The sequence below is a fragment of the Corvus kubaryi genome, unplaced genomic scaffold (assembly GCF_017639235.1).
Source record: "Corvus kubaryi isolate FWS band 111438036 unplaced genomic scaffold, C.kubaryi_AGA036_p1.0 split3-131, whole genome shotgun sequence".
NCBI lineage: Eukaryota > Metazoa > Chordata > Aves > Passeriformes > Corvidae > Corvus > Corvus kubaryi.
The window spans coordinates 7,201,026-7,216,713 of record NW_024582083.1 but is presented as its reverse complement, the minus strand read 5'-3'; positions in this window follow the sequence as shown (position 1 = coordinate 7,216,713).

Below are 15,688 nucleotides of genomic sequence, written 5' to 3'. Positions count from 1 at the left end.
GCCCCCACCGCGGCCCGGCCCGGCCCGGCCCGGCCCGCTCCGCCCCCGGCACACCCCCGGCGCGGTCCGGTGCCGCGGGCGAGGCGGGGACGTGATCCCGCCGCTGCCGGTCCCACAGCGGGTGGCGGCCGCTGTCTCCCGGTCGGGAAGTCCGCACGCCCTGCAACCCGCCTCTCCCCGCCTCTCCCCGCCTCACGCTTCCCTGTCCCGGCAGGGGAGCACCATTCCCAGAAAGAAAACGAGCCCAGACACTGTCCCGGCCGGTGGTTTAGGCTTCCAGGCACCATTCCCCCTCCCCACCTTCGGGAGACCCTCACCCTTCCCTTCCACGAGTGAAGCACAGGGGCATTCCCAGCCACATCCAGATTATCCCAGCAAGTCTTACAATTCCTTATAGTTTTGTTTCCTCCAGTGGCTACACATCTGTAGGTAACACACCCAGTGAGTGGCACCGACCCTGCCATGTCCAAACGCCTTTCTCTTCACTCGCTGTAATCCTGTGTCACTTTGTGTCTTAGTGGTACTGAAACGTGATGGTGATGGAGCAAGGGTAAGGTTCACTCCTAACTTCTGTAGCTTTTTCCCAGCAATTCAATATTTTGCCTCCTCTATGTTCTGGATCACCAGCTGCCCGTGAGGCTCAAGGGAGAGCTCAGCAAAACTGAGCAAGGTGCAAGCAGAACTGGAGGGGTCCTTGCTGGCAGTGCAAAGCTGACAGCTGTGTTGTGCATCAAGGTGGTAGCTGGCTGCTGAGCTGCAGGTGCTGGCAGCAACGTGCTGGTTATGCTTGTGAGAAGGCAGATTTAGGAACTTCTCTCTTGTCTTCTATAGGAACCCTCTAACCCACAGCAAAACTGGGCCACAATTCTGAAAACAGGGTTTGAGTTTCTGAAAGGTCTGTAGCTGTTGGACACCTTGGTGGTGTGTGAATTGTGGGTGGCCTCAGCAGCAAACCTCATCTTGCCCCAGCGAGCTGGCACTTGGGCCATGGGCAGTGAAGCATGAGAATGCACCAGAAAGGCAAATGATAGAAAGAAGAAAACTGCTGAAGAGAAGCAGGGGCAAGGGCTGAGGCAGAAGAGAGGTGAGTGAGAGGAGAGAGCAGGCAGCAGCTGCTCTGCCAGGCAGCAGTATGAGACCTGCTACAGCCACAACACTCCATGCTGTGCACAAATTACAGTGTTTTACCTGTTGCTTCTGAGTTCACTTACATCAACCTCCCCTGCCATATGTGGTCCCCTAAACTATCACCCATTCTGTTCTAATCTCATTCAAATCCTGTGTCACTTTCCAGCTGGTTTCACCCAATTCCTTCTCTGGGTCTCACCCAGTGCTGTCACAGTATTGAGGAAGGTCAAATTTACCAGCATCCCAAGGAGTTTTGCAAGGAAACAAGTTGTACAAAACCCACTTTTTCAAAGGGGAAATCCGAAGTTAAATAAATTATCCAGAAACACTGTCAGTCATTTTGAGCCAGGAGTAGAGAGTATTAATACTCAGTTTCTATCCCTTCCCAGGTCTCCAGCACTGCAAGATCTCAAGAGGCCCCTCACCACAGCCAGGAATAGTTATAATGTTGCTGCTGTCAGGATTTCAAAGGAGCTCGTTTATTAAGCTTTGCAAGAGGACCCCTCTGGCATCCTCACTGTCCTCCAAACTGCTTCCCAAAGTTCAACTGAGCCACTGGTTATCTGTTGAAAGAGCTAGTCTTAGTGTGTTGAAACTACTGTCATGATCTTGTCATATTCATGTTATTCTTACCTTGTGTCTTCCTCCTCTGCATTATATCAGCATTTTATCTTGCCCATCATACATGCATTTCAGTTCTCTGGGCAGGGCTCACCTTTGTGTTGCCTTTATGTGGAGCACATCACATTGACATCTCAACTGCTGATCAGAGTCGCCAGGTAACTTCAGGGCTTGGATGAGTTTTCATTTTTATTCCTACCTGCAAGAATAAAGGAGCCAAATGAAGCCCTTTAACTGTTTTTAGGCTTTTGTGCCAGATACATCCTGAATGCTTAGATGTGGAGTCCCACACTTTGCCTACAGCCCCCACATCCCAAGTGCCAGCCAAATCTGTGATCCTCCTGCTGCCTCTGACACAAAGGCATGTTAAGTGTGGCATGCCCGTCAGCCTTTGGTCATGGCATCAGTGTTGCTCTCTCCATTAGCTGAGCTCTTTTTCCCTTCAGTACTGATTTCTGAAGCAACTGATGTGGCGAAACATGCCGCACAGTCATTTCCCTCCTCCTTGCAGTAACGTTTGTGGGCTGTCAACCTCTTCCCTACCCCTGGCTCGCTCTCCTGTAAAGGCTAGTCCTCAACCTGCTAATCCTCTCCCACCCTGCTTTCAACACCTTTTCCCTCATGCCACTTCAGGCCTCTGTGTTCACAGGCTGGCCCTTCATCCCTCCCTCCCTCTCCTTTTCAGCATGCTGCCCCTCTCCGCAGCTTGCACATAAGTAGTGTCACGTACTTATGTGTGATGACAAGGCAATCAAAGAGGGCATGCAATGATTTGTCCAACCCTTGTCAGATGAAGCTGTGGCACAAACAAAAATACTCTGTGTTCTAGGGGTTAGGTGCTGTCCCCACAGAAGCCAGTGCCAGGATTGCCTAAGCAAGATCTTGAGGGCCTGGTTAAGAAACGCCCCTTGTTTCAAGGGCCAGGGGATAGGCTGTGAACAACAAATATGTAACTGAGTAAACTGTTCATCATTCATTTCTTCCATTTATTTCCTCATCTCCTTACTGAGTCAAACATTTTTTATCCCCAGAATTTGGGGTGTTTGGTTTATTTCTGTTTATTTACACTTTGTTGCTTGTGGGTTTGGTGTTGAGTAGCATCTCTTTCCTTTTCATTCACTCACTTCAAGGGACTTCTTCTGAACAATCAACATCTATAGCCAGACTAAAGCCCATCCGGTGTTTCCCAGTAGAAATATAAGCAAGAAGACAGAAGACAGTCCACAATCTTCTTACGGCCAAATTATGAAAGTGGGTGAAGTGGAACTCCTAAGTGCCTCTGAAATGTTTGGAAAGACAGAAGTTTATGTTGCTAGCAGGATGAAACCCCTGAAGATTTGGACACGTCTCTTTGAAATACATCAGTGGTGCAGGAGGTCTGCAGCAAATGGTGTTCATTCTGGGTGGGAGTAGAAAGCCAAACAAACCTGACAAAGCTTTGTTCTCTGGCTGTCTGTACTGACCCATAACTCAGGGGTAGCATCTCTGTCTGCTGCAAACATTGCCTCATGAAAAATTCTCTGGGAAAAGGGTACTCCTCCAGAATTCATCCAAGGCCACAGAATGGAAAAGAAAGGCTGAGGTGGAATATATAGTGTTTGTGCATCCCTGGCTTGTACATAGTAAGGCAAGTTCCACAATTTCACAGCCTATGCAGTATGTCAGCAAGTGATCTGCTTCAGATGTGCTACTCAGGCAGTAAGTCAGCAAGTGCCTCCCAGGAAAGGTTTTGAAAGACTATTTCCTATCAGAAAATTACTTTTAAATCTCTCTAGTCATTTTATACAAGAAGAAATTATACCTTCCCTCCCACTGTCCATCCAGTGTTGCCACCTGTCCAGACAGTCCTGGATACTTCCCAGCCCAGTTGCCTCACTCCTGGGAAGAAGCTGCTCTTATCATTATGTGGGTTTTCAGGTGGTTGAAGTGTGTTTGGCACAAAACTGCCAGCTATGGGATGGTCTTTTAAGATATTCCTGGCAGGACATTTTTTTGAACATACCTGCATATATTGCCATGTGGAAGGCTGACTGAAGCTTGAGACTCACTCTGGTGGTGCAGAGTTGCACAGCTGAGTGCGACTGCTGTCATCAGAAACAGCACAGGCTGCAGATCTAATGAGACCATAGCTTACAGACTGCAATAACAAATTTTGAGAATTGTTACACCCTCCTCCTGCTCCATTCAAGACCTACATGAGCCTGGCTAGACTTTCCTGGACATGGAATCGATGTAAACTGGGTCTGGCTTTGCTGCTGCAGGTGTGCAGGAGAAGGGCCAGAAGCAGGTATGTTGGTAACACACAAGCTGGACACTGCTCTTCTTGTCATACTGTGAGAAAAGCCAGGAGCAATTTTAGAAGAGTGAATGCTCTAAAACAACAGATCCTGAACAGTGGTGGGGACTTGCACCTAAGGAAAGCAAGATGGTGGAAGGGGCATACTAGTAGTTGTTCCTTAAATTCTTCCCAAAAATGTGGACCCTTTGTAGGTAAATATAGTTCTACATTCACCTAGTTTACATCACATGATGACACTTACTTGCCACAAAGAATTCCTAAAACACTACCTGTTTAGCTTCACCCTTATGTTTTGGTAACCAGTTTTTGTAATACAGGGATAATAATACTTCTCACATTTGTGAAGTCCCTTGAGGCCTGCTATTAAAAATCAGGAATGGCTGTTTGACTGTCTCTGCTCTGGTAGGAGCCAAGTACTTCTGTGCTCAGTCCTGTCCTGCCATCCTCCAGCAAGAAGCCCTGCTCAGAAATCCTTGCTCAGACAGTATTCCCAGTGAAGTCAATGGGAGTTTCCCGCGTGAAGAGTGATGAGCTGGGTCCAAACTAAACACCCAACTAATAAACAGAGCAGGAAACAGCTGACTCTATCATTTTTAAGCTCTGTGCTTTTACCTGACTCAGACATGCTGGCATCAAGAAGGATCCTGGGGGCAGGATGCGACCCAAGGGAGGAGAGGAGAGCCCAGGTTATGGGCAGGCATGCCTATCTTCCTCTTCAGGAAAATCTTTGGCAACAGTATTAAACCTTTGCAGCTAGGTGAGTGCTGCTTGGATAGGTGAGCTGGTAGGTAGACTATTATCTGTTGTCTGCTTAACAATAGCCTACACATACTAGGGAAGTTACAACTGACTAGGAGGAAAATCACCTCCCAGCAGACACTGAAAACAAGTTCCCACTTTACTCAGAACATGCACAATACAGGCTACAGGTTTCTCACATTGAAACTCAGGTGCCCATGTTTAGACATGTAAATAACACAGTGCTAAAACACCTGGATTGGAAGGCCCTTTACTTTTACCTATGTGTGAATTTGCAAAGAGGGAAACAAGACTTACAGATGGTTTTGAAGCAAAAAAAAATGGTGTGCAGCTTACAACAGCAGTGCGGGTAAAAGGGGCCAGAATAGATTCCCTGCACGGGAAATTCTTGATTGTAAAATAATAGAAGCAAGAGAAGGATATATTTATATCTTGACTTTCTAAATATATTTTCTAGAGATGTTTTTTATGTGCCTTCCAACCTATGCTTGTCTCTTACCTGCTATGGTATTGATGATTGCTTTTGGCCAGATTAAAGTCAGACACTAAGGCGGGGGCTTAGATGATGTATTTGACCAGGACAGAATTTATTTCAAAGTCTGCAATTGTATGCTACTGAAGCCATAAAGGACTAATACTTGCAGGAACCATGCAATTTTAATTATGGAAATGGCACACCAGTTTGCCTTCAAAAATATCTGCTTGTCATGTTGCCTTGCAAGAACTACTGAAAATACATTGAGGCAGCTCAGGCACTGACATGCAAAAAGAACTAGAGTTTGTTTTTATGATTCCCCTACCAGTAATAAAAAGAGCTTGTGAATTAAATGGCCATTAATTTTCATGAGAACTCTGGAAGAAAGAGCAATAAAATCTATTTCTCCACCATTTTTCATATTTCCTTTTACAGCCCATGGCCTGAGCCAGCCTAGCAAAGGCATGTGGTTAATCCCTGGCAGATCTCATATTGCTGAATTATTGACTCCAAAGTCAGACCAAGGAGATCAGAAGTTCTTCCTCAGCCTTGGCATTTTAATCTGAAATATCTCTGCTTTGAATAGAATGCTTTCCTCCTACAGTCCCTTCTCATGTAGTACAAGGCAAGTCCTGTAGGTGCTGGGGGCAGTGCAAAACTTCACTCAAGAGAAAAAATTCCAGTGAGATACCTATACCCCTAAGAGTATGCAAATATAAATGGCATACATAGGCAAAGTGAGGTAAAGGGAAATCCTTGTTCATGTAACATGCACAGTCAAGAGCTCCCACCCATACGGGCTCAATTTTCCTGTAGGGACCCCATTAGACTGTGGGCCAAAATGAGAGAATGATGACCTGTGACTGACTCCACACTTTCATTTGGGAAGTACATTTTGTGCGTAAGCAAGTAAGCGAGGTAGACAGAGCTGACCACTTCTAAGTGAACAATTAAATGAATTCTTCTACTTTCCAGGAAGAATTTAATCAGGGGCTGCTCTTACAATGACCACCTGGGGTAAAAAAAAAAAAAATTAAAACAGGATTCTGTGCCACCAGGCACTCTGCAGGCAGGCTGATCAGCACTCAGGGTGAGAGAACCAGAGCTGGGCATGGCTCTGTAAGCAGCCTTTGCTCTGCCCTGGCAGCAGAGCTGTGGGTGACTAGTAGACATCGGTCTGAGCTGAACAGCTCTGATGTGAGCTTGAAAAGGGTGGGAATACCACGTCTCTAACTCAAACTGCAGCTATAAAGGACTGCATTGGTGGGAACCATACAGTCCATCCCTGCAGGTAGAGGTGAGGGACCTTCACTGCTGCCCACTGGCATGGGGGGAGCTGGCACGAGGTCCTTGAAGGACAAGTTGGTACATGCTGGCTTCTCTGAGAATCCTTGGTGCTGCAAATCCGGGGAGGCTTTCCCAGATCACAGGATGGGAAAGCTCTACGGTCATTTGTCTTGCCAATTTTTGGATGGCAGCTTCTCCTTTCTGACTGGGGAAAGGGAAAGTGCCCAGTGTGGCTGGTTTTGGGTAAGAGCCCTTTGAGATTTTGCCTTGCTCTTCTGACAGGCAGGCAGGCACCCATACTGATACACAGCACAGGTATACAACATATCAAGATACAAGGAGGCTCCATCTGTGCCACAATATTCTCGCTCTTCCTGCCAGGAAGCACAGGCTGAATGATGGGCTTGCTCTCTGTACCCAGCCTGTGACATCTTTCCACTTTCTGTGCACTGATCCACTGACCATGACTGAGTTCAGAAAATGTGACCCAGGCTTACAGCCTCCCTCTGGGCCCCCCTAAACCAAGGACATGTCTTTCCAACCCACAGAGCTTTGCAGGAAGAGGATTTCTGCAATCAAGCACAGGAAAATGGCTGTTGGAAGAGGGACTAACCCCCACCACAGTCTTTGCAGGTAGGGAAAGGCCAGAGGCAGCAAAGAACTTTGGATAACGTGCCCACCTTGGGTTGTAATTCTCTGCTCTTCTTGCTTGTCCAGCCACTACCAACCTACCAGCATGCTTTTAACTCATCTGTGCCTTTTCTTGATCAGAATACCAATTTTTGATGTTTCTTCACTTGATACAGATGCCTCTGAAAAAGAACAAAGTACCCCTGAGAAATAAATTGCCATCATGGGTTTTTTTTTCTCTTTTTCCTTTTTACAGAAATTTCTTATCCAGTTTGCTGAATTCAATAACCTTCTCTCTTTTCACTTCACTTCAGGCCTTCAGTTGCTTGCCCATGATGAGCTAGTTCAGTCAAAGCCATGCTTGGTTTACAAATATGAATGTAACAAGCACCTTACAGCTGCCTACAATAAACAACTATTACTTTTAAAAATAGACCAGTACCTGTTACACTGTGCTGTGAAACATTCCCTTTTGCTCTTTTAACTGGTGAAGGGTGGTGGAATAGCCCAGCGAATGCTCAAGTGCACAGGGAGGGAGGTAACAGACACTTTCTCCAACAGGACCTGCTACAGCTCTTCCAGCACTGGTTTTGTGCCTGTCGGGTGAGTGCCAAGAACTGGCACACATTCAGGTTATGGTGTTGGCCAGCCACTGGCTAGCTTCTTCACTCCTCCATCATTTTCATTTCACTCAGAGCAAAGAGACAAATATGAAGGTTGATGGGCTAGATGCTCACCTTTAGGTCCCCTTTGGCAACAAGAAATTGGTGAAAGGGGTGGTGGGGTGGATGTAAGAAAATTTATTCCTGGTTTAATAGCCCTTCATTATAGCTAAGCCTTTTGCGTAAACAGCAATTTGGCTCCCATCTCCTGAACACTGCTCCCTTGTATTAGACCTTTTATAATAGCTGTAATTACAGTTGCAAGCTCTGCTTTTATTTTATGGGAGCCGAGGTAAAGCTGCCCGATGTCCCAAGTGCTGATCCTCAAGTACAGCCATGTCTGTGAGGCAGTGTCTCCAAGCAGCAGGATATAATGGGTGAGTCACAGCAAAGAGCTGCGGGTTTCCTCACTAGCCCTGCCTACTCTCAGGACTGATCTCTCTCACAGGTAATCTTAAGCAGCCACCATGCTACTCTCCTGCCTCTTCTCTTTGCCTTGGCTTGTCAGGATTAGACAGTTTAACCAGTGACCCTGGTTATCATCAATCTCAATATTGAGTGCACCAAGATAATACAGGCACTTCTCTTCTCTGTGAAGACAGGCATTTATGAACTATTTGTGAAGCCGTTTTAGCTAAAGAAGACAGACAGCTCTATTTCGTGCCTAATATTGTCTGACAGGTGTGGACACACCCTGGGATGACTTTCTTGTCATCCTGACTAGAAGGTCAAGAGTCTACATTTGACAAAGAGAATTGCCTTTGGCACTCCAACAAAAAATGAAAACACAGCAGCATCCAGAAAAAAAACAACAAACCCTTTTGTAAACCAGATGTGCCAGATTTAACATTTCCCAGAGCTTAATTCCTTTTAAATTTTGTAGCTCCTCTTTGAAGATTATCCATGGACCCAATACCAGGTTAAACCAGAAAGTTTAGCTTTTGTTCTTCTATTAGCCATTATCGGCTTACTGTTTTAAACATCTCAGGCATGGTGGGCAGTAGCTCTCCTCTCTCCTCTCCCCTCTCTCCTCTCTCCTCCCTCCATTTTCATGCTTTCTCTAGGGACCTCTATGCAATACCACCTTGTGCTTCCCTGCAATCCCCAGAATGCAGCTGAGATCCACTGTGGAAGAAGAGAACAGGAGCTGACCTCAATCATGGCAGCACTGCTGTGGGTCTGGGGTGAGATTCCAGTCCCACCAGGTTAAGAAGGTTGAGCTCAGAAAAGAAAGCTCACCAAAAACTCAAGAGCTCCATAGTGGGACCATAAGATAAGACATATCCAGTAATGGTCTAAGCTCTCCTGGGTTATTTCCTTGGCAACGCACATTTCAGCAACTAAATCTGAGCCCCCTCCATTGGCAAATGTCAGACCCAGGAGAAAATACAGTTTCCTGCTAAGGTAATAAAGATGACTCCTATAAATTAATTTTTTCTTGGTTTTGAAATGAGGTTCCCTGTTTTTTTATAAAAATGGACACGTCACTGCTTCATATTCGTGAAGAAGAGAGTTACATGTTAGTAGCCAAGAATCAGATCATTTCTTTGCAAGGAAGAGGTGGGAATGAGTAGTTTTTACCATGGGTTTTATGGGAAGAGCTTTGCCATGGTATGTGGTAAACTTAAAAAAACTCCTTAGGCTTTTCCTTCTTTTGCCATAGTAAATGCTGCAAGTTACAGACCCCAGCAACCATCTTTTGTACTACTGCTTCCACACACTGAAAGGGCACATTCAGAGATGCTGCAGCAACCAGCTGTGGTCAACCCATACTTGACTTTGTGACCCTTTCTGAGGCTGCTTTCAAAGGCTGGATGGTTTCCAGGAGGATCATACCAACCCAGGCATTGGAAGCGGGGGAAGGAGAGAAGAAATCTTAGGGTTTCCTTGCTTCCTGTTTAGCTCACACTAACTCATTTTACAAAACACTTGAGGCAGTGTACCTGGAAAGACCCCTGTGGAGAACAGAGCTGGAGGTAACCCTGCTCTGACTGGCTGGTGGCTGTGGCAATCCCACTTCAGCAGGTGCCACTGGATAGTGCTATACAGAGGGGAGCAGGAATAGTTGGGTTTGCTGCTAAGCTGAGCCTCAGCAGCTTTTGTTTTCAAACTTCATCTTTTTGACATGCAGAGCAATGTGCATGGAGTCCGTGGGCATCTGCGGGGCTTTGGCAGAGAGTCCTGCATCTTGCCCCACATCCTTAGCTGTGGGCAGCCTTGGGGGAAACCTGAAAGCACAAAAGAGTACGGCTGGCAGCAGAACATCAACGGCAGCACCCGGCAGGCACTGAAAACCAAGGATGGAAGAAGTTCATTTGAGAATGTCCTGGCAGACCCCCTGCTCCACCAGTGCCAGTTTAGGTAGTACTAGGAGCTTAGCTCCCATTCCAGCAACTTCCTCTTCTCCAGGGCCAAAGGATAAGAGGGGGAGGAGGGAGGTGGCACCCAGGCCAGGGTAAAGAAAGAATGGCTGGATCATCCCTCTTCTTGAGGATCACAGCCCCAAGCAAGACTTCTTCAGGCTCCAAAGTGGGCAGCAGTACTTCACAGTCAGGGGTCATCCCTACACCTGGTCTAAAGCTCCTCAGGATCCCTTGCCTAGTCCTCTTTCCATGGCCTGTTGGGTTTTTCTTTCATGCTGTTTAACCATTACAGACCTCAGCATTCAGTTTTTCCCTGCTTTAATCTTTCAACCAAACCAGTCTTCCTTCCAGCCTGTGGGGATGAGGTAGAGGAAACTCCAAGAGATCCTGATCCTGGTTTGCAGGAGACAGTCTTTGGTTTTACAGCTTAAGAAAGCAGGTTACTTCCAGTACAGTGATGCAGCAGAGTTCAAACAGCCAGCATTTGTAGATCTCCTCACATGGATAAAGTAATAAAACATCAAATTAATTTACCTAGAAATAGGACAGCAATCACAAGCTAAAGTTCACCACAATGATTTGCATTACAGTAACAAACACAAAGCTTAATCATAGCTGTACATCTCTATTTCCCTTCAGAAAATACTATGCCCTCTGCTCATCATAGATAGCTTATAACTGATCATGCATGTAACTAATGCTGGTTTTCCTCTAGCAATCAAATCCCAGGTAAATCCCACGTGCTCAGCTCAGCAGTTCAGGTTTCGTCTCATGGAGTAACCATGGCACAAAGAACATCATGCCAGATTTCCCCAGGGGCAAATGGGCACAGCTACTTTCCAGTCAGTGGAGCAACATCAGGTTGCTCCTGCAAAAAGCATGACCTCTTAGGGAAATTTAACTAACCCAGGAATTAGAAAAACATTTCTGTAAAAATTAGCTGGTGTACACAGTAGTACCTGGCTGAGGGGATAAGAGCATTCCTCTCTCACTACCTAAAAACTCCTTCACTGAATTCATTAATCATTCTTATCAGCACCCCTTTTGTTCCTGGGTATAAGAGTACTTGAACCAAAAGTTTTTCAAGTCCAAATCCACTCCAAGTGATGAATATCTTTGAGGTCATATAAATTAATGCAAGCAATTGTTATGTTACCCACATGAAAGTCTTCAGTGGAAGAGCAGTGACCCCAAGAGAGAGTGAGATTTCACTAAAGATAACTTTTGTCTGACCTCTCTGCAACCTCCTAGCCAGGTAAATATCTTATAAACAGGTGATTTTGTAGCAGATAGAGAAGAACTGGCATTTTTTTGTTATAAAGAGGCTGGTGCTTGAAAACTGGACTAAGATGTCTTTATTTTGCTTTATAACTTCCTAATGTTGGTCCACAGAGAAGCCATTTTATGGAAAACCAAATAGGGAGCATTCTGATATCTTTGAGTACATTTCTGTTTTCCTTCTGTCTGTAATTATCATATATGTTTTGATATTTATTATTACAAGTGTTTGCACAGTCACTTGTAGACTATTTTGAGAAAGCAATCCATTATTGAGCACATATGTCCCATGCCCAAGCTTCCAGGAGATGCTGGGGTGGGATTCCTTGATGTCAGTTACAAAACAGAGGATGTATGTATCTGTATTCCTCTATGTGTACATATGTGCTTATGCTCAGAGCTGTGACTCTGGAGGGAAAAAGTACTGGCTGCTGTAAAGCAGCTCCATGGTTTTGTTCACACTTGGAATGCCCCTGGCTGAGGGTGCAAGACAGCCACGCCTACCACTACTGCTCAAGAAAGCAAGTGGCAAGGAAATTTCTATCATGGCATCATAAAACCAAATGGTGAAGAAAAATCAGGCTAAGTTCATCCCAAGCTGCATTTTATTGGAATGTCTTCTGTGTGGGACAGGGAACTGAAATATAAGGGGTTTTATCCTCATTTGGGTATTCATTGTTGTTTTACTGGAATTTATTTATTTCACTGGCATACATAGGTATGAGTATGCATATATAAAAGCTATATAATGAGAACCAACTGGATTCAACATATTTCAGCTAATTACTTATTAAAATAGTCCGGGAAAGGAGTAGTTTATATATTGGTTAGGAAAAAAAAAATCAAGTATAAAAAAAATTACAAGTTCAAGACTTACCCTTACCTACTTTAAAACATTAAAAACCCCACAGTAATTGCTAAAGAGTACAGATAGGACAGAAAAGTTAAACTTTTGTATGCAAAATTATTTACGTGGAGAAACTATGTGCATGCTCTAAAGTAAAAATACTGATGGAGGAGGAACAGTTATACTTTTAGAAAGATTAACTGAAACTTGGGCCTTAAGGTCAGCTTTGAATGTGCCAATGGAATCAGATACTTCTTAGCAAATCCTAAAAGCAGGCAAAAAAGTGTCAGCTACATGTTTGAATTTACTTTCCAGGGATAAATTTCTGACTCAGATCTTCCCATTCCACTGGCAAGTTGAGACGATGGTAACCAGCATGCATAGTTAACATAGTTTTGCATTGATACAACACATCCTACAAGCATGGCCACACAAACTTGATTGCCTTTGCACAGTAACACGTTCCTCAGCAAATTATGTAGAGATCTAGCATGGAAATTTGACATAATTTTCTTGAAAAAACTAGAATAAAATATTTACATTTTGTTCAGGTGAGGGAATTAATATTGTTTTGGATAAATCTTAAGGGTATTTTAGACTTCTATTTAAATACATAAATGCCTGGATTTACTTCTCCAGCACTTGCCATCTCTTTGGCAGAAAACATTGAGACATGTAGTTTCCTAAAATCTGGTTCATTCCTATTATTATTTGCAGCGTATATTCCTTACCTATCCCAAATCAAAACTGACCTTTGCAAAGACTGCTGTCCGCACATCTCATCTGTGGGAGACAGAAGAGTAGAAACTCCTGCAATTAAAGGAGGTTTTGATTTACAACCCTGGAAGAGACTAGGTCTGACTTAATTGACAGAGGTTTATAGATCTTAAGCAAAAGGATCACAAGCCTGTGTTCCTATAGTTACAAGTAAATGGGTGCTGGTGGAGGGTTTTCAATACAATAATGTGATTTTATATAGTTTAAGTTAAGAATTTAGATGATAGAATAGAGACATCTGTGTGTACGTGACATGAGGAGTTATTGGTCAAGACGCAGCTGCATTGCAGTGAGAAGTGCCACAGGTGGTAGGTTAAAAAGTCAAAACAAAGTGTCGTTTTAAGTGTCTATTGGATTAGAAAGTTATAAATGACAATGTAACTCTAAATCTTGGGACTATCCACCATTACTTGGAGGTATTGTAAAATCTGCTTCGAGACTGATGCGTTTTGTTATCGTAAACAATAAATCCTGAGTAATTAGATAGTCCCGTCTCTTAACTGAATAATCCGACGGGAGACCCGAGGATTCAGGATGCGATACTCATCCTGCTGCACTGCCCAGTCACAGCATCCACCACCCTCTGCGGGGTAAAACAAGAAAAGTCTCAGAGCTATGAGAGGATTGGAAACTTCCTTGTGTCCAGCACCATGCCTAGGTATTTCTACAGCAAAAGGGTGCATATGCATGTTCCCACATGGGACAATGCTGAGCAGTTTTCTCTCCTAGTCCGAGGCTGAGGGAGCTATCTCACAGCAGGCTTTAATCATGGAAATCCATGGGCACAATCTCACAGGAGGTTCCAACATGATCTGCTGTAGAAACGAAGTAAGGGCTATCCCAGGAGTACTTTGCCCTGAACAAGCAGAAATCTAATGCATGCCTGGCATCCAAGGTGCCAAAGACATCCCAGCCATAGATTTCTGGGGCCCAGGAAAGGTAGGGACCAGTTAGTTCCCTGACTAAATGCAGAAATGCTAGCTCATTCTAGAGAAAATCTGCAGAACTTTTTGAGAAAAAAAGCATCAAGAAATACAATACCATACGGACATCAAAGAGAAGGTCCCAGTGCCCTCTGGAAGCCACCACCTATGTGCACGGGCAAGCAAGCGAGCAGGAGGGCCAGTGCCTGAGCGTGAAGGGAGCCTTCAAACAATCGTCTTGAAAAGCAGTGAGCTCGCTCCTCTTGAGCCCCCTCTGGCAGCAAGGGGAAGGGCAGCGAGTCACATGCTGCATGGATGACATTCTTGCCAGTAGAGAGATTGCTGGTATCCAAAAGCAGAGCAGAACAGCTGGGCTAAGTTTTGACCAGTTTGAGTAAGTCAGGATGAGTCTACGTTATTTGAAGTCAGCTCTGTGGTTTTTTACCAGCAGACAGGTGTAGCCCAGCAGACATGCTAGCCCTTAAATTTAGCAGGATTAAACAGGTTCTAGGTGGCATTTAACACTTCTACTAGGTTTCTTAATCTCTAGGGTTTACTCCAGCAGAAACCTCAAAGCAAATGGAACTACTTTTACCCTAATCTAATCCTATCAGACTACAGTACCCAGAACCATCCCTGCAGAGAGTTCTAAAGAACCTACTCTCTGAAATTGTTTTACTCATTATATAAACTTATTTTCTGGACTTTGTTTAAGCACAATGATTAATCGGGATATACAACTATTTTTTATTGACAACACAACTCACTTTACAGCTACTCAACAACCGTATTCCTGGTAAGAAGTGTTATAATCATGAATGGTTTTACAACCCAGAGTGGCAGGGCAATGGGACAAAGCTACTGGGCCTCAGTAGCCCATCAAGCCAAGTGTCTGTCAGGGCACACCTGATACACTGAAAGCTGAGAGGTGCAAAGCACTCTGCATGGTCATCCTGAATCTGAGAGAGCTGAGCACAGTCACAAGTCCTGCACAGTTCCCTATCCTCCACTTCAGTTAACCAGGTAGCATGCCTAAATCCTTGGAATACAGCAGAGATTGCTCCTCTTAGCCCTGAAAGTCTCTTGTCAAAACCATCCCTGGAGGAGGACTGGGAAGGTACTTTGGTGTAAGATATTCATGTTCGCTGTTGCTCTCCTTTAGCCTAACTTCTTCCCTGAAAAGGCGTGAAGGAGCAGGAGCTCACTGTTTTTACAAAATGAAGCAGCAGAGGAAGTTTAAAAAATGAGGTGGGGTTTTTTTCTTCTTCCCATTTTAGACACCTCAAACCTGAAGGAGGGTCCTAGCAGAAGTATTCTTACTCCCAGGTACTTCTAATCTCCCAGGTGAAGGCAGAGAAGGCATGAAGAGCAACAGCTTGTTCATTAGGACATGCAAAAAGGAAGCCAGTAGAATCTCAAACTCCTCTGTAAATCAAAAATCTGAGACTACTGTAAAAATGAATCTGAAATTAAAATCTTCCTTTTAAACCTTCACTTTTCCTTAACTTCTTATAACTAGAGTTTAGCAGTTGGAAGCAATGAAGAAGGAATACAGTATTTTCTCCACTCCAGACTTCACTCTAGGCCAGATCAGAGATGATGAGAAATGTTCTCCTCCCAAGCACTGAGATGGGACAAG